The sequence below is a fragment of the Stomoxys calcitrans genome, chromosome 1 (assembly GCF_963082655.1).
Source record: "Stomoxys calcitrans chromosome 1, idStoCalc2.1, whole genome shotgun sequence".
NCBI lineage: Eukaryota > Metazoa > Arthropoda > Insecta > Diptera > Muscidae > Stomoxys > Stomoxys calcitrans.
The window spans coordinates 193,329,703-193,350,666 of NC_081552.1; positions in this window are offsets into that span (position 1 = coordinate 193,329,703).

Here is a 20,964-nt window from a genome sequence, read left to right on the forward strand (position 1 = left end):
AATTTTTATGGGCCTCGGCGGATGTTTTCAAAGCGTCGAGGAAAGCGTTGTGCAAGATTGATGAATAAATGCACTTGCAGTGACTCTTGGAGTGAAAATCGGGCGATATACATATGTGACACCTAAATCTAAATCTGGGGCGATGATCATTTTATTGCATTCTTATGGCAAATCGGACGAACAACATATATATGGGAACTATATCCAAATCTGAACCGTTTTTTCCCCAATTTCATCAATGGGTCTATATCTCTTCCTTCTGCGTGTTACATACAAATGCCCTACGCCACAGATGTGGTGTAGGGTATAGTAATTATCATTTTTCCAACAAGCAACTGAAAAGATTTCTGGTGGAAAATATGTGACTCTTTCGCTGATAATACCTATGGCATATGGGCTCCACCGCAAAGTGGAAAATCTGTTGCCACAACTTCAAACTTTCAATCAAAAACTTTTATCAATTTATGACCCACGGTCAGTAACTAGGATGGCTACTATTTTTGTTTGCCTAACACAACTCACTGTCCCAAATTTTGGCGAAATCGGACAATAAATGCGCCTTTTATGGGCACAAGACCTTTAATTGTGAGATCGGTCTATATGGCAGCTATATCCAAATCTGGATCGATCTAGGACAAATTGCATAAAGATATCAAGGGGCCTAACACAACTCACTGTCCAAAAATTTCGGCGAAATCGGACAATAAATGCGCCTTTTATGGGCCCAAGAACTTAAGTCGAGAAATCGGTCTATATGACAGCTATATCCAAATCTCAACCGATCTGGACCAAATTAATGAAGGATGTCGAAGGCCCTAACACAACTTACTGTCCAAAATTTCGGCGACATCGGACAATAAATGAGATTTTCTGATGGAAAATATGTGACTCTTTCGCTGATAATACCTATGGCATATGGGCTCCACCGCAAAGTGGAAAATCTGTTACCACAACTTCAAACTCTCAATCAAAAACGTCTATCAATTTATGACCCACGGTCAGTAACTAGGATGGCTGCTATTTTTGTTTGCCTAACACAACTCACTGTCCCAAATTTCGGCGAAATCGGACAATAAATGCGCCTTTTATGGGCACAAGACCTTTAATTGTGAGATCGGTCTATATGGCAGCTATATCCAAATCTGGATCGATCTAGGACAAATTGCATAAAGATATCAAGGGGCCTAACACAACTCACTGTCCCAAAATTTCGGCGAAATCGGACAATAAATGGGCCTTTTATGGGCCCAAGAACTTAAGTCGAGAGATCGGTCTATATGACAGCTATATCCAAATCTCAACCGATCTGGACCAAATTAATGAAGGATGTCGAAGGCCCTAACACAACTTACTGTCCCAAATTTTGGCGACATCGGACAATAAATGAGAACTTTATGGGCCCAAGACCTAAAATCAAGAGATCGGTCTATATGGCAGCTATATCCAAATCTTTACCGATGTGGGCCAAATTGGAGACGAATGTCGAAGGCCCTTATACAACCCACTGTACTAAATTTCGGTAAAATCGGATAACAATTCGGCTTTGATGGGCGTAAGAGATCGGTCTATATGGCAGCTTCATCCAAATCTGGACCGATCTGAGCCAAATTGAAGAGGGATATCAAATGGCCTAACACAACTCACTGTTCCAAATTTCAGCTAAATCGGATAATAAATGTGACTTTTATGGGCCTCAGACCTCAAATCGGCGGATCGATCTATATGGTGGCTATATCAAAAAATAGTCTGATATAGCCCATCTTCGAACTTAACCTGCCTATGGACAACTAAAAAAAGAATCTGTGCAAGGTTTCTGCTCAATAGCTCCATTTTTGAAGGCTGTAGCGTGATTTCAATAAACAGATGGACAGGCGGACGGACATGACTAGATCGTCTAAGATTTTTACGCTGACCACGAATATATATACTATATATGATCGGATGTGTTGCAAACCGAATGACGAAATGAATATACCCTCATCCTGCTGCGGTGGGTATAAAAAGTAAATGGGAAAGAACAGAGCCTTGTGGCCCACCTGCGGTCAGTGTATACTCATTGGATGAGAACCCGTCTATAACAACACGTATAGTGCGATCTCTGAGAAAGCTCGATATAAATCGAACGAAGTTATTAGCGACTTCAACAGCTACTAGATTTGACATAAGTGCTTTGTGCTAGACCCTATCAAATGCCTTGGAAATATCCAAACTGGTGGATAGAGCAACTCCAACGTTCCGACAGAAATGCCATTAGGTCTCTCGTAGAGCGATTTTTGCGGAACCCATACTGTCTATCGCTTAGAAGGCCGTTGGACTCTTAGCATTTCTCAAAATGATGGTTAACCATACTCTCCATAGCCTTGGAGAGCGCGAAGCATATCGCAATGAGGATTGTACGCCTCACCCTTTCTTGGGATGGGCTGAACGTTCGCCATCTTCCAAGGTACCGGAAAAACTCTCGCACGGCAAGCAAGGTTAAAAAGGTTGCGTAATGCGTCCACTACGCAACCTACCCTATGCGTCGAAGAACACTTACAAAGAACATGTGTTGATATACCTCCCGGGCACGGAGATTGATTAAGATCAAGATGTGCGAGGACCCTTTAAACTCCATGCGTTCGAAAGAATATCTGAGGCATCGAACTAGGTACACTTTCAATCACGGCGAGTGGTTGATTGCTAAAAAGTAAGAAAGAATCTCATGCAAACATCTCAGCCAGTAGATTTGGTCATCGGAGGCATCGAACTAAAGACACTTTCAATCACGGAGAGTGGTTGATTGCTAAAAGGCAAGGAAAAATGTCCTGGCCATCCATAACAATAGTTGGGATTGCCGATGGGTTGCCCTTTCTTTTTTTACGAATGACCAAAAGCTCTTGGTACCCCTCGGAGAAGGGGTTGATTGCTAAAAGGCAAGAACGAATCTCCTGCAAACATCTCAGCCAGTAGATTTGCCTTATCAACCGGGTTAGTGAATAACTGGTCATCTTGAGGTCATCTTAGGCATCGAACTGAAGACACTTTCAATCACGGGGAGTGGTTGATTGCAAAAAGGCAAGGAAAAATTTCCTGCAAACATTTCAGCTAATAGAGTAGCCTTTTCAACCGGGTCAGTGAATAACTGGTCATCCTTAACAATAGTTGGGATTGCCGATAGTTGCCCTTTCTTATTTTTACGAATGACCAAAAGCTCTTGCTACCCCTCGGAGAAGGGGTTGATTGCTAAAAGGCAAGAACGAATCTCCTGCAAATATCTCAGCAAGTAGATTTGCCTTATCAATCGGGTCAGTGAATAACTGGTCATCTGAGGCAACGAACTAAAGACACTTCCCATCGCGGGGAGTGGTTGATTGCTAAAAGGCAAGGAAACATTTCCTGCAAACATTTCAGCTAATAGAGTAGCCTTTTCAACCGGGTCAGTGAATAACTGGTCATCCTTAACAATAGTTGGGATTGCCGTTGGGTTGCCCTTTCTTCTTTTTACGAATGACCAAAAGCTCTTGCTATCCTTCGGAGAAGCAATAACTTTTGCACCTAGACGCTGTTCATAAAGAAAATTTTATTGTCAAAGTATTTTGGCACATGAAGTTCTTGCATCATGGCGGTATTGGTATTTTTGTTCAGACGCCCAGTCCTAAATGCATCCTCTTTTGATCTGACAGCATCTCTGCATGTCCGATTTAACCAAATTTTATCCTTTGATTTAACCGATAAATTCTTAATCGGAATGGACGATCTCATTAACATTACTTTCTGCACCATTTCGGCAGCAGCATTTATGTCACCGTTTACAAAACAAAGTTTCCAATTAAAATGTGCCCTGGAAGCTGAGTTGATAGTGAGCCCGGATTATTAGTTTAAGATTCGTGGACTCCATCCCCTCTAAAGGGTTTGATCCGTCGCCTCTGTGGTATTGTAAAGGACAAAATTGTGAGTTCGATTTCCGACGCACCTCCAATATAAGCCGATCTCTTCATATTGTAAGCACAGAAGGTGTTTTTTTCATCCGATTTCATTAATTTTTAAAATACAGCTTCAACTCCCCTTTTTAGGGCTTGCATAAGTCATCCTTTTGATATAGCCGTGATATCATCCAAACTCTGTATGTGTTTTCAGTATAGAGTTCGTAAATATTAATTGTGGCGGAAATTTATAACTTTGATTTGACCAATTCAATTCACATGTTTCTTATTGTTTAATTAAAAATCGATTTTTTTCGTGATTTTATGACTATAACAAATGACTGTTGTTTTCCTCAAACACATCTCTATTATTCGTTCATGTTAAAACACATCAAGTATTGCTGCTGCTGCATAATGCTGAATCATACACAGAACTGGTTTCATTCATTCATATTTGATTGCCATCCACTACTGTTTGTCATCATCGAACATACTGCACACACAAGTGTGGTATCCAACATGTTGTAAGTGTTTATGTCCAGTGTATGTTCTTTGTTATGCTAAATACCTGTGCGTTGCATTTTGCCTAATACCAACATGTTACTCAAATTCTAAACTGGGATTTCTGGCCGAACGGATGGTCCAACTTTGAGGATTTCTTTACTTACCTGCCTAAATCACAAATGCAATGTGTGTTGCACAGTGTTGCGATTTTGTAACCCATGATAAATACTCGTACATGAATAATATGTAAGGATGACCAAACCGGACAAAGCTGACCTTTTAATAGTCTATGCCACAGTTGGTATACAGGCAAAGTCGTCGGAATTTATATTTGCCTGATTTGAAACGCAGAATTTCGAGCAAATTCCGTGCATATTGTGGGAGTCATAAAGGAAATCGCTGTGCACAATTTTGAGAAGATCGCTTGCAAATGCGCTAAAAGTGAGAAAGGGAGTCAAATAAACACGCTAGCCATCTTATTGCATAAAAATTAAATTGTTGCGCTTTGTTTGTGAGATTGTTTGTCTGTTCCGTATAGACTTAAAATGGGCTGTAACGATTTTCATAAAATTTCCACAGATGGTAGAACTTGACTCCCCGGTGAAAACAGGGTATTCCATTGTTTGATATCTGAAGGGGGCGGACCCTCCCCCTTGACCCCATTAACAAAAAAACTCTAGATCTTGGAGATGGTTACACCGATTAAGGCGAAATTTGGTACGCCACCAGATGGTACCTCAAAAACACGAAATTGGGGGACGCCCCATCCCAAAACCCACCCGAACAGACATGTTTACCGATTGGGATAATATGGGTATCAAATGAAAGGTACTTAAGAGAAGAGTACGAAATTGGTATACAAATTTCACCCTAAGTAATCGGGAGGGTCCCCCACTCCCAAAAAACTCTCCAACAGGACAACTTCACCGCTTAGGGCAATATGGGTATCAAATGAGTGGTATTTAAAAGTAGTGTTCAATTTTGACATAAACCTTTATTCCTTGGTGTCTGAGGGGCCTCCCCACCGCCTAAAAACTGCCAGCAGAGCATATTTACCTATTGGGACAATATGGATATCAAATGAATGGTATTTAAAAGTATAGTAGGTATATGATATAAAAATGTATTCCTTGATGCCGAAACCCCTCAAAAGGACATATTTACCGATTGGGATAATCTGGGTATCAAATGAAGGGTATTTGGAAGTTGAGTACACATCTGTTATAAGAAATTGGTCTAAGGTGTCTTCGGCGCCTTCCCCACTCTAAAAACCCCCAAAACGGGCATTAATGTTCAATGTCACAAAATGGGTATCAAATAAAAGTTCTTCAGGAGTTGACTACGAATCTGGTATACACATTTGGTAGAGTCGGCGACAGTCTTACTAACTAAATACCCTTTAAAAGGATGTTTAGTTCGATCGGGATAATATGGTCGATGACAGTAGAGTGCGAATCTAATGTTGATATAAGGATCCAAGTATTTTGGTGACGTCCTGCCGATGAACAGGACATGTAGCTCACGACAGTAAAGAACTGAAATAAATCTTTTGGGTCTTAGCATTGGGGGGAGCGATCCACTCCACTGTAGGACAACTGAGAACATATTGTGCACAAATGAAAGGATGTGCCAGAGGGCAATCCCTCTCCCCCCATCCTAGCGAAAACAAAAATGAATTAAAAATAATATATGAAGCCCGGAGAATCGGAAGAATCGGACAGCAATAAAAGGTCCTTGTTGGTAGATCATACAACAGGTTCAGAGAACATGTTGTCTTGGCATAGGCGGAGCGATGAGGACCACGCTCATTAGGGCACTGCAGACTATTTTAGATATCCAAACCCATTGACATACAGATTAAATGTGAGGCAGCCACTGCGGCGATGAGACTTAAGGCAATGGGAGAATGGATTGAGGATGGGAGCAGCTCATACCATCGCGGCATAATCGAGGCGACGATAGGAAACCTGGCAGGAAGGGAAAAGGTTTCCGATTGGATACCTGAGATGGACCTTGAAGACGATTGCAAGGCACTGCTGCCATCGGCACAGTCTTGGATTGACGGAACTCTAGTATTGCCATCTGGAAGATCATGTTACACGGATGTATCTGAGCTAGAGGACTGAGTGTGCCTGGGGATCTACATTGAAAACCCAGGGACTGTGATCTGTTTTAGATTGCCTGACCATAATACGATCCTGCAGGCGGAGATCCGCATCACGGAATGCGTGAAGTGGAGAGGTGCTAGGGTGTTATTGTCTTTATGGACAATAACATTGCCATAATACGATCCTGCAGGCGGAGATCCGGGCGATCACGGAATGCGTGAAGTGGTGAGGTGCTAACGACGGATGAATATCTGCACCCTCTTTTCAACCTAACCTAAATATTGTTGGAAGTAGTTAGGGATTGCAAATGGGCCATAGGGATTGCAACTGGGCCAAGTAAGATCCAAATCGGTCTATACAACCTGAAATAGCTCTCATGTAAACCGGGCTCTCGATCATGCTTGTTCGGTTCCTAGAAGCTTTAATTTTTGGTGGTTTGACAGAAGTTTGGTATGTAGAATAAAATTATGCCCTTCAAGTAAATCTATTGGGTTGCCCAAAAAGTAATTGCGGATTTTTTAAAAGAAAGTAAATGCATTTTTAATAAAACTTAGAATGAACTTTAATCAAAATACTTTTTTTACACTTTTTTTCTAAAGCAAGCTAAAAGTAACAGCTGATAACTGACAGAAGAAAAAATGCAATTACAGAGTCACAAGCTGTGAAAAAATTTGTCAACGCCGACTATATGAAAAATCCGCAATTACTTTTTGGGCAACCCAATATTTTCCAATATTCGGTCCGGCCGAACTTAGTACACTTTAACTACCATGCCACAATCTGACATCTAGACTGTGGCCTGTTAGGTATAGCAAACCATGTTCCAAGAAAGTGTTGCTTTGGACCCCATAGCCTACCTTTAAATAACATGGGTCCATGTGCCCGCTGTAATACTCCAGTTTTAATGCATTGCAAATCGACTTTCGAACACTGTGTACTGCTTGGCCGAATGACTTTAATTTTAATTAAGGTTTCGGTGAGGTTTACTGCCTACAAGCTGGGCCCGTGTGTATGTGTATAGGCATGTTTAAGCAAACAGTGCGTGTGTGTGTGTGCTCCTGCATTTGCTTGTAGTGGTAGGTATTTAACGCCATTTTTCGCCTCAATTAGCACATTATGCTTAGCCGGCATTTGGCGTCTCATGTGTCGTTTTCGTCGTTAATACTTTGGATTTTTTTTGGCCAGTCTGCTTTGCGTATTCTCTCGACTAAAGGTGGGGTACAGGGAATAGCTTCTGGTGCTGATACTCTTTCTGCAGCCGATGGCTTGTTCTCAATGTTTCCCCCATTCTTGCCAAAATGTTGAGGATGTTGTTGTCTTAGCCGTTTTAATCGTTTTATGGTCGTTGTGTTGTTGGCATTGGGTGTTCTTATTGTGGTCGTTGTAGGTTAATCCTGTTTTTGGAATAAACCTTTTTTTTGTGGCCTTTTTCTTTTTTGGTTCGTTCACGTTGTCTTTCACAGTTGTTACTTGTATGTCTGTAGATAGGCGATGTGTTTTTTGCTACACTGAGAGAAAAATATATACCGATGTTATGTGTGCCCCGGCTGACACGGCATAACTATGAGCACCACACAGGCTGGAACCTTGAGCTCCGACTTGTGTGGTGTCCATCGTTATCACGGGAAGCTTAGCTGAAAGCTACCGGGCACATCCACAAGTTGCTGATAGTGGAAAGCTTCGTTTCTGCGCGGAGTAGCTGCAAATGCGGCCGCGGGCAGTCAGCGATTTTCGAGAGGAGAGTCTCAGTGAGGCGTCAGATGGAATTGGCTCTTAATTAAATTCGGAGTGGCCAGTTATTGGCGCCTTCAAAAACCAATGGCCAACATCAGCGCCTGTTCCCAGGTTAGGGGTGGCTGGGGTCGAGCGTCGGATCTTAGAGCAAGCCGCTCGCCCCCAGCCACCCCTAACCTGGGAACAGGCGCTGATGTTAGCCATTGGGTTTTGAAGGCGCCAATAACTCCCCTTGCCATGTCGGGTATCATGGCCACTTCGAATTTAATTAAGAGCCAATGCCACCTGATTCCTCACTGAGAGTCTCCTCTCGAAAATCGCTGACTGCCCGCGGCCTCATTTGCCACAAAGAGGGATACATGTGCAATCCCACAAAACCCATGCGGTTGAGGTGATGGGCCTATAACCCGCCCCCGGAAAACTATGAGAACTACTGTGAGAAACAAAGGAATAGTAAAAACGGACCCCCCAGCATTGACGACCCATGCAAACGAAAAAAGGACCCTGATTTGCGGATCTGCAGCTGGAATGTCCGCACTCTTAATTGAGAAGGTGCAGTATACGCACTGGCGGATGTATTAGAGAAGTACAAGGCAGATATTACCGCCTTACAGGAAGTGCGATGGACTGGGAATTGGCGTCACTACAACACCAAAGGGTGACGAACTACACTATAGCTGGCATAACACGAGGCATGAATTTGGCTGTGGATTTGTGGTTAGTAGGAGACTGAAACACCTTGTCTCCAGCTTTACTATGGTAGATGAAAGGCTAGCCAAAATCCGCATAAAAGCCAAATTCTTCAATATCAGCCTTATTTGTGCCCATGCCCCGGCGGAAGACAAAGACGAGCAGACCAAGGATATTTTCTACGAACGCCTAGAGAGCGAATATGCCCGCTGACTCGCCCATGATATTAAAATCGTTCTGGAAGATTTTAATGCAAAGATGAGAAAGGAAGGCATTTTTGGTCCAACAGTCGGAAAATTAAGCCTCCATGAGATGACGTCCTGTAAAGGGTTGAGGCAGATAGATTTCGCCGCGGCAAAAAACATGGTAGTTAGTAGCACCAGATTTTAACATAAAAATATTCCCAAAGCCACATGGCTGTCATCCGATCAAAACACGAGGAACCAAATTGATCACGTTGTGATAGATGGAAGGCATTCATCCAGCGTGTTAGATGTTCGATCGATCCGTGGAGCGAAAATAGATTCGGATCATAACCTTGTTCAAGTAAAGGTTCGCACCCGTTTGAACATGGCGAGGAAAGCACGATCTGACACAGCACGGAAGCTGGACATTGAAAAGCTGCAAACACAACAAATGGGAGCGGCATACTCTACTCGACTGAGCCAACTGCTTGATGAAAGCACTCCTTGTTCCGATGATATAATGGCGCAGTGGCAAACTATTGCCCACTCCTTTTCGTTTGCATGGAAAATGCCGCGAAATCCGTACTTGGGTACCGAAAGCCTCCTCCAAGAAACCCATGGTATGACCATCAGTGTCGAGATGCTAACGAAGCCAAGAATGCGGCATATTGAGCAACCCTGCAGTCAGTAGCAACGAAGGAGAGGTATCGGGAGAAAAAAAAGAGAGGAGAAACGTCTATTCCGCAGAAAGAAAAAGGAAATGGAAAGGCGTGAATGTTAGCGAATTGAAATGTACAGGAGTCAGAATAAAGTCCGGAAATTCTACCAAAGAATTAAACATCAAACCAAAGGCTTTGGTGCAGGCACATCCTCCTGCACAGACAAAGAAGGAAATCTGGTAACTGACACAGATAACATGCTGAGGACATGTAACGAACATTTTACCCAACTGCTAGTGTCCGACGTTGACGACGAAGAGGATGCCGCAGAACCAATCCTTAATATTGGTATATAATGTTTAGCTCCTGGTCAAAATGAGGTCCAAGCAGCAGTGATCCGACTAAAGAACAACAAGGCAGCAGGAGCCGACGGGTTATCCGATGAACTATTTAAGACCGGAGGCGACATGCTGTTAAGGCGTATGCATCAGCTTATCTGCTCAATCTGGCTGGAAGAACGCATACCCGATGATTGGAACCTCAGCATACTATGTCCCTTGCACAAGAAAGGAGACAAGACGGAATGTGTCAATTACAGAGGAATAAGTCTCCTCCCCATCGCATACAAGAAACTCTCGAGCGTACTGTGTGAAAGATTAAAATCTAAAGTCAATGAGATAATTGGGGTCTTTCAAAGGGGCTTTCGACCTGGTAAATCCACCCTAGACCAGATATTCACACTGCGCCAAATCCTGGAAAAGACCCGAGAAGGACAAATCAACACCTACCACCTCTTTGTTGCCTACAAAGCCGTTTTCGATAACCCTTTAAGTTCAAAGGTATTTCAGGCCATGTCTGAGTTTGGTATCCCTGCAAAATGAAACAGACTCTGCAGGATGACACTTGCTGATACGCGTTCCTCAGTACGAATAGCAAAGAATCTCCCCGAATCGTTAAATACCAAAAGAGGTTTTAGACAAGGAGACAGCCTCTCGTGTGATCTCTTTAATATCCTGCTGGAGAAGATTATACGAGATTCAGATGTTAATAGATATGACACGCTAATCACAAGAGAACCAATGCTACTCGCCTATGCCGACGACATCGACATCATAGGTCGGTCACCGGAAGTAGTAACTGCAGCCTTTGAAATAATCGAAAGAGAGTCAATGAGAATGGGTCTGGCAGTAAATGGAGATAAGAAGAAATGGATGGTTTCAACTCCCAAAAAGCCTTGCAGATAAAGAAATTAGAGATAGTTGGAATCACAACTTTGAGATAGTCAGCAGCTTTATCTACCTAGGCACCGCCGTAACCGAAACGAATGACACCAGTTTTGAGATTAAGCGAAGAATAATACTGGCAAACAGATGCTACTTTGGACTAAGAAATCAGTTTAGAAACAAGGCCACCTCTCGACCGACGAAGGTTACCAAGCACTGCCTCATCTGCTTGTGAAAGCAGATGAGGCAGTGCTTGGAGTATATGAGAGAAAGATACTTCGTAAAATATATGGACCAGTTTGCGTTAATGGAGAATATAGGCGTAGTTGAACCACGAGATGTGTGGCGATGATAGCATAGTTACACGCATCAAAATACAACGGCTGCATTGGCTGGGTCATGTTGGCAGAATGGATGAAGAAGCTCCAGCAACGAAGTCTTTTTAAGGCAATCACGGTGGTACACGCAAACCGGTAAGACCAAAAGCCCGATTGAAAGATCATGTGGTGGGAGACATCTCGAAACTTGGTGTCAGATTTTAGATTAAGCGCAGAAGATCGAGGCGTTTGGAACGCTATTCTACGTTCGGCTAGTGGAACAAATATTCTGTCATAGTCAATTAATGTAAAGTTAGTAGGGGATCAAGAAGTACAATCGGGAGATCGGTGTATATGGGGGCTTTAAACGGTTATGAACCGATTGAGACCATACTTTACAAAAGTATTGGAGGTCATTAAGTAAACCGGTTTGCAAAGTTTCAGCCAATTCGGATAAGAATTGCGCCCTCTAGAGGCTACGGAAATCTATTCAGTATATCGGTTTAAATGGGGGCTTTACAACGATATGACCCGTTATAGACGGCGATAAAAAATACATATAGTGAATCTTGAGGGATGTATTAAACGTATTGACAAAATTAAGAAATCACTTCATAGGACACGATGTGTATAAGAAGAAACATTAAAAATATATAGTCAATTTAAAAGTAAAATAAAAGAGCGAAGCGGAAAAAACTTATTCGCTCCGGATCCCTGCTTCCAACATCCATGTCAAATATGGTCTAGTTGGGAATTTTACATGTTATACCTCCCAAACAACAAACCGCAATTCCAACTTGGTTTCGTAATTTTTTCCTACTAGACGAATATTTTGTTCGAATATTATCAATGCGTCTTTTATAGGGCCCAGACTTTAAATCGAGATATCGGTCTATATGGGCCAAGTTGCAAAAAAATGACGAAGAGCTTAACACAACTCACTGTCCCCAATATCGGCTAAATCGGACAATAAATGCGCCTTTTATGGGCCCAAAACCTTAAATTCAGAGATCGGTCTATATAGCGGCTATATCCAAATCTTGACCGATCTGGGCCGAATTAAAGAAGCATGTCGAAGGGCCCAACGCAACTCACTGTCCCTAATTTCGGCTACATCGAACAATAAATACGACTTTAATGGGCTCAAAACCTTAAATCGAGAGATCGGTCTATATGGCAGCTATATTCAAATCTGGACCGATCTGGGCCGAATTGAAGAAGCATGTCGAAGGTCCTAAAACAACTCACTGTCCCAAATTTCGGCGACATCGGACAATAAATGCGCTTTTTATGGACCCAAAACCTTAAATCGTGAGATCGGTCTATATGGCAGCTATATCCAAATCTGAAACGGTCTGTGCCATATTGCAGAAGTATGACGAGGGGCTTATCTTAACTCACAGTCCCAAATTTCGGCGACATCGGACAATAAATGCGACTTTTATGGGCCTAAGACCCTAAATCGGCGGATCGGTCTATATGGCAGCTATATCCAAATCTAGACCGATCTGATCAAATTGAAGAGGGATGTCGAAGGGCCTAGCACAACTCACTGTCCCAAATTTCAGCAAAATCGGACAATAAATGCGCTTTTTATGGGCATAAGACCCTAAATCGGCGGATCGGTCTATATGGCAACTATATCCAAATCTGAACTGATCTGGGCCAAATTGAAGAGGGATATCGAAGGGCCTAACACAACTCACTGTCTCAAATTTCAACAAAATCGGATAATAAATGTGGCTTTTATGGACCTAATACCCTAAATCTGCGGATCGGTCTATATGGCAGCTATATCCAAATCTGAACCGATTTAAGCCAATTTAAAGAAGAAGGTCAAGTGGCTTAACGCAATTCACTGTCCCAAATTTCAGCAACATCGGATAATAAATGTGGCTTTTATGGACCTAATACTCTAAATCTGCGGATCGGTCTATATGGGGGCTATATCAAGATATAGTCCGATATAGCTCATCTTCCAACTTAACCAACTTACGGACAAAACAAGAATCTGTGGAAAGTTGTAGCTCAATATCTCTAGTTTTAAAGACTGTAGCGTGATTTCAACAGACAGACTGACGGACATGGCTAGATCGTCTTAGATTTTTCCACTGATCAAGAATAGGCTCGGAAATGGATATTTCGATGTGTTGCAAATGGAATAACAAAATGAATATACCCCCATCCTTCGGTGGTGGGTATAATAAACGAAATACCTTTTGCATCTACTTTAATACGAGTATAACACAACCCGATTTTTTTCCTGTGTGTATTTTTTGTTCCTTTGGTCGATGCCAAAGTCCATCCAGTAATGGTGACTTGCTTGACTTGAATGCCCCAACACCTCCCCTCTCTCCCACCACCACAGCAAGGAAACTGTTGACGACCGATTGTTTTCCGATATCTTTCAAGTTTAAGTTTACTGGGGATTGTGGGACTAAGCGTCATGTTTCTCTCCCTAATTCGTTGTGAATTTGAAGGACATCACATTGGTGTCGAGTTTAAGGGGGTTTTTCTTATTGTTGGGCGCTGATTTGATTTTGATTTTTGCCGCAAACTTTTATTTACTTATCGGCGAAGTTGTTGTTATCTATTTAACGGTCTAATTAGTTTCATTCCATTTTGGGCGCACCGATCCTTGTAGTGGTGGATTTGTTTACGGGCCATTAGAATTTTGTTGATGGATTTTAAATTGCCTTTATTTCTGTATTTGCTTATCCCCTAGGTTTTTTTTTTGGGGGACCAAAAGAAAAGGACTCAAAGTTCTTTTCAACATTTTAATATGCAGTCTGTTTCTCCTGGGAAGTCATTCGAAAGCCATCACAGGATTTAAAATTTTATAATGCTGAATTAAAGAAGTATGGAAAATTTAACAAACATTTTAAACGGAAATTAAATGTTGAAAATATTTGTTTGAGATATAAGTTGGTAGCCTGCTATCAAATTCACTTAACATTTTAACTCACTGGGATGCCACAGGAACTGGAGAAGGAAGATGGCTTCTAGCTCCTAACCTTGAACCAGCCAAATTGCTTTAGAAAGAGTCACCTTTTTCTGATCGGAGCGATTTCCGATGTCCTCTTAGCTCGGCAGATACTTTTACCTGCAACAGTTAGCCCATCAGCATGTTTTGCTATCACACAGTGACCTGCCAGACATGAAGCAATGAAATATCTTTCTAGCCAAATACTGCAAAGTTATAGACTTTTCGGGCCACTAAAAACTCAGAGCTTTCACACCCCCACAGGCTTAATCAGCTGAAATTCGGTGCCTTTTGTCTTTGCAAATGCAAATTTTGCCCATGAACATTCCACTAAGGACCAGGGGCAAACTTCTCACATATCAGTGAGTGCAGTCCGATTCAAGTTTAAGCCCAATGATAAGGGGCCTCCCTTTTATAGCTGAATCCGAACGGCGAGCCGCAGTGCGACACCTCTTTGTAGAGAAGTTTTACATGGCATAGTACCTCACAATTGTTGCCAGCATTATGAGGGGAAAACCTTACTTTACTTACTTAAATTGGCTATGACAGAATGTTTGTTCCACTAGCCGAACGTAGAATTGCGTTCCAAGCGCCTCGATCTTCTGCGCTCATTCTAAACTCTCTGACACCAAGTTTCGAGGTGTCTCCCACCACTTGATCTTTCCATCGGGCTTTTGGTCTTTTCGGTATTCGTGTACCACCGTGTTTGACTTTAAAAGACTTTTTTGCTGGAGCTTCTTCATGCATTCTGACAACATGACCTAGCCAATGCAGCCGTTGTTTTTTGATGAGTGTATCTATGCAATCGTCGTCATACAGCTCAGGATTCATACGTCGCCTATATTCTCCGTTAACGCAAACTGCTATATTTTACGAAGTATCTTTCTCTCAAATACTCCAAGCACTGCCTCATCTGCTTTCTCAAGTATCCATGCTTCAGATCCTTATAACAGCACGGCTAGTATCAGTATCTTGTATAGTGTAATCTTTGTTTGTCGAGAGGTGGCCTTGTTTCTAAACTGGCTACTTAGTCCAAAGTAGCATCTGTTTGCCAGTATTATTCTTCGATTAATCTCAAAACTGGTGTCATTCGTTTCGGTTACGACCGTGCAGAGGTAGATAAAGTTACTGACTGTCTCAAAGTTGTGGTTTCCGACTTTCTCCATTTTCTTTATCTGCTCGGATGTGCAAGGCTTTTTGGGAGTTGAAACCATCCATTTTGTCGTATCTTCATTTACTGCCAGACCCATTTTCACTGACTCTCTTTCGATTCTTTCAAAGGCTGCAGTTACTTCTTCCGGTAACTGACCTATGATATCGATGTCGTCGGCATAGGCGAGTAGCTAAAGTTCTCTTGTGATTAGTGTGCCATATCTATTCACATCTGCATCGCGTATAATCTTCTCCAACAGGATATTAAAGGCTGTCTCCTTGTCTGAAACCTCGTTTGGTATTAAATGATTCGGAATGATTCTTTCCTATTCTTACTGAGAAACGCCTATGAGCAAGTGTCATCCTGCAGAGTCTTATTCATTTTGCAGGGATACCAAACTCAGACATGGCTTGAAATACCTTTAAACGTAAAGGACTATCGAAGGCGGCTTTGTAGTCAACAAAGAGGTGGTAGGTGTTGATTTGTCCTTCTCGGGTCTTTTCCAGCTATTGGCGCAGTGAGAATATCTGGTCCAGGGTTGATTTACCAGGTCTCAATTCGCATTAATAGGGCCCAATTATCTCATTTCACTTGAGGTTTTAATCTTTCACACAGCACGCTCGAGAGTTTCTTGTATGCGATGGGGAGGAGACTTATTCCTCTGTAGTTGCCACATTCCGTCTTGTCTCCTTTCTTGTGTACGGAACATGGTATGCTGAGGTTCCAATTATCGGCAATGCATTCTTCTAGCCAGATTGCGCAGATAAGCTGATGCATAGCTTACGGTGTTAAATAGTCCAGCGGATAACCCGTCGGCTCCTGCTGCCCTAATGTTCTTTAGTCGGGTCACTGCTAATTGGACCTCATTCTGACTAGGAGGTAAACATTCTATGTCATCATCATTGATTTGTTCTGCGGCATCCTCTTCGCCGCCAACGTTGGACACTAGCAGTTGGGTAAAATGTTCTTTCCATATCCTCATGATGTTATCTGTGTCAGTTATCAGATTTCCTTCTTTGTCTCTGCAGTATGCTGAGGTTCCGATCATCGGGTATGCGTTCTTCTAGTCAAATTGCGTAGATAAGCTGATGCATACGCCTTATCAGCATGCCGTCTCCTGTCTTAAATAGTTCAGCAGGTAACCCGTCGGCTCGTGCTGCCTTGTTGTTCCTCAGTCGGGTCACTGCTTATTGGACATCATTCTGACTGGGAGGTAAACATTCTATACCATCATCAGGGATTGGTTCTGCGGTATTCTCTTCGCCGCCAACGTCGGACACTAGCAGTTGGGTAAAATGTTCTTTCCATATCCTCATGATGTTATCTGTGTCAGTTATCAGATTTCCTTCTTTGTCTCTGCAGTATGCTGAGGTTCCGATCATCGGGTATGCGTTCTTCTAGTCAAGTTGCGTAGATAAGCTGATGCATACGCCTTATCAGCATGCCGCCTCCTGTCTTAAATAATTCAGCAGGTAACCCGTCGGCTCCTGCTGCCTTGTTGTTCCTCAGTCGGATCACTGCTAATTGGACATCATTCTGACTGGGAGGTAAACATTCTATACCATCATCAGGGATTGGTTCTGCGGTATCCTCTTCGCCGCCCACGTCGGATTGGGTAAGATGTTCTTTCCATATGCTCAGCATGTTATCTGTGTCAGTTACCAGATTTCCTTCTTTGTCTCTGCGGGAGGATGTGCCTGCACCAAAGCCAACGGTTTGACGTTTAATTCTTTGGTAGAATTTCTGGACTTCATTCTGACTCCTGTACATCTCAATTCGCTCACACTCACGTCTTTCCATTTCCTTTTTCTTTCTGCGCAATAGACGTTTTCTCCTTTTCTCCCGATACCTCTCCTTCATCTGGCGCTTTGCTACTGATTACAGACAGGGTTTCTTTATATGCCGCATTCTTGGCTTCAGTAGCATCTCGACAGTCTTTGTCGTACCATGGGTTTCTTGGAGGAGGCTTCCGGTACCCAAGTACGAATTTCGCGACACTTTCCATGGAGTGGGCAATAGTTTGCCACTGCGCCATTATATCGTCGGAAGAGGGAGTGCTTTCATCAAGCAGTTGGGTCGGTCGTGTTGTGTTTGCAGCTTTTCAATGTCCAGCTTCCGTGCAGTGTCAGATCGTACTTTCCTCGCCATGTTCAAACGGGTGCGAACCTTTGCTAATGATCCGAATCTATATTTGCTCCACGGATCGATCGTACATTTAATACGCTGGATAAATGCCTTCCATCCATCACAACGTGATCAATTTGGTTTACTCGTGTTTTGATTGGGTGACAGCCATGTGGCTTTGTGAATATTTTGATGTTGAAGACTGGTGCTGGTGCTGGAGGGGGGAAAAAAAAATATGGGAAAAATTTTAAGTCACTCAAGGACAGCTACGATAGTTTTATCCAATAGGCGGTTGATGACCTGCGACTGTTTCCGGTCGAGCGGCAGAACTAGAGCCGGGGAGTAGGCTTAGAATGGACTCCAAAGACCCAACAGCTGCGGTAATGGTATCAGGCCGTAGCATCTTGTCTGCTATCGAGACCTCGACTGGTGGAGCGGCTGCGCCAGGCTTCACATGCCGACAAACGACTCGTCATCAGGGGCTTTTAACGAAGACAACTGGTTCGGGTCTCACGGAAAAGGTGAAACCTATTTTATCTTCGCATGCCTATAAATTGCCTAGACCATCGGCCTTCTCTGGCAAACCACAACACTCTTCAAGAGGTTAAAATAATAAAAGGCGCATCGACGATAGGGAGAGAGGCTCAATTAATTGGGTCGTAGATTCGCTAAAGGGGCTACTGCAATGTTTACACATCTAAATTCGGAAACGGCACCGCAGTTTGCAAACGGCTGCGGTCACCTGGTCACCAAAAGAACTACGGCAAACAAATTTAGTATGGGTGCAGGGACCTTTGCTAATGTCGCTAAGTACAGCTTGGTAAATTTAGTTGCCGACAAGGGAGAATAACAGTTGTGCATACCTAGGAACAATTGCAGTGGGATAGTCAATGGACTGTCATCAGTATACTCCGATGTTCTTGCGGAACTACCTGGACCACATCGCGTCTGCGACGATGCAGGTTGGTATCGGGCCCAAAACAAACTAATTCTTCGGGAATCAACTCTAAATTGAGATTTATCGTTGAGCCTTAAAGAAGATTGGCGAGATCTGGCCAAGCGCCAATGGCACACGCTTGGATATCAAGGATTTCGTCAGATCCTGAATCCATATTTGGGAGACTAAGGGACTGTAAACCCAATCTTTTAACCACAGACTGGAAAATTGGTAGATTGGATGAGGCTAATGGTGACCGCAGACATGAAGTATTCGTAATTAGCTCCAGCTGTCTCGCAGACCTCAACAAGTCTGATGAAGTTGTGTCCTATTGATTCAACAAGTTGAACTGTAGATGAAAGAAGCGATGGAGTTGGGGAATCAGAAGACGACTCAGCAGTTGTTGCTGAGCACTTGTCTGAGGAACTATCGACCTCATCTCCATAGTCTGGCGGATTGCAGAAGACTGAAAATCCCTCTGTCACGATCAACACAGGAGGCAAAGGCGTCAAAAGGGGATCATCTGACAAGCCCTGTAAGGGTGAGTCATCTGGATGGATTGGGCTCAAGGTGTGCCCCGGCGGGGAAGTATGGAACTCAATACGTACTTCGACATCAGCAACTATTGAAGCATCTAAGGAGGTATCGTCCACACCGCAAGTGTCCACTGTCCTGAGGAAGAGTGTTTCCAATGCTTTCTCATCTGCGCCTGGATGCGTTAGGAAACTCATCATGACAAAATCAAATGAATCATGCACGGATGAACTCTTGGCGGAGTCAGGAGAAGAGGCTTACGCAACAGTGGTGGAAATTCTGAATCCTGACTATGGTCCGGTTTATGCAGATAAATCAGCCATCAGATTCACTTAGACGTTATTTTCGATTGTGATACCACAGTAACAGGAAAAGGAGTTTGCCTTTTTGTTTCTACCGTTGAACCATCCAAATCGCTTTATGAAACTCAACAACTTGAGAATGTTCACATCCGCTAAATCAGGTAATTTCTCAAAGAAATGAGAAGCTAAAGTAAAACTCCTTCTGATAATCCGCACTTTGTGACCATTTGTTTCCCCTTCGGACCTGCCAGCGGGTATGGCGTGTCGCTAGAGGCATAGCCACCGGAATGTGTAAAGTTCCCAGTCTCGCAAGCCCGTCGCCTCTACAATTTCCTAGATAGTCTTTGTGGCGCGACATCCAGTACAGGTGATTTGGAACTGTTCAGTCATAAGGTTGAAAGATCATCGACAATCGAGGGGAGTTTTTGATTTCAGAAATATGTTCCCCGGGTATTTAATGGCTGTCTGAGAAGTTATTGAAGAAGAAGTTATGACATTATATCATAGCCATTCCTCCACTCTTTAATTGCAAGGATCTCCGCTTGATACACACTACAGTAGTCGGGTAACCTTGTCGATATGACAAGACCAACCTCCCCAAAGTACAGCTCAAAGCCCACTTAGTCGTCTAATTTGGGACCATCTGTATAGAAACCTAATAAATTTATATTACCAGGGATATCATACCAATCATTTCTATTAGTAGAGTACTTTTTATCAAAAAGCGGCTCAGCCAATGTGTAATTCACACAGACTGGGACAGATCGTGCACTGAAGCAAGTATAATACAGTGTTTGTATTCGCCTCATGGACAACCATAAAACTCCTTTGGCCTGCCAACAATGGATAATGCTGAAACGCAGGAGGAGCATATGCGCCTCTTAACGTCTGGGTTCTGGTGCCGAAAAAATCAGAAAAAAGTTGTCATCGGTGGTTATCTCCTCCTAATGCTGGCGATATTTGCGAGGTACTTTTTTACGTAGAAACTTTTTTATTTAGGTATTTTTTTGTAACCAAGGTTCTTTTATGTACCAAAGGTACTTTTATGTACCAAAGGTACTTTTATGTACCAAAGGTACTTTTATGTACCAAAGGTACTTTTATGAACCAAAGGTACTTTGAGGTATCAAAGGCACTTTTATGTACCAAATGTACTTTTATGAACCAAAGGTACTTCTATTTAACAAAGGTACTTTTATGTACCAAAGGTACTTTTATGTGTCAAAGGTACTTTCATGTACCAAAGGTACTTTTATGTACCAAAGGTACTTTTATCTACCATAGGTACTTTTATGTACCAAACAAACAAACAAATGTACTTTTAGAAACCAAAGGTATTGTTATGAAACAAACGTTCTTTTATGTACCCAAGGTACTTTTGTATACCAAAGGTATTTTTATGTAGCAAGGGTACTTTTATGTACCAAAGGTACTTTTATGTACCAAATGTACTTTTATGTACCAAAGTTACTTTTATGTACCAAAGGTACTTTTATGTACAAAAGGTACTTTTATGCACCAAATGTACTTTTAGGTACCAAAGATACTATTATGAAACAAAGGTACTTTTAAGCACCAAAGGTACTTTTATGTACGAAAGGTACTTTTT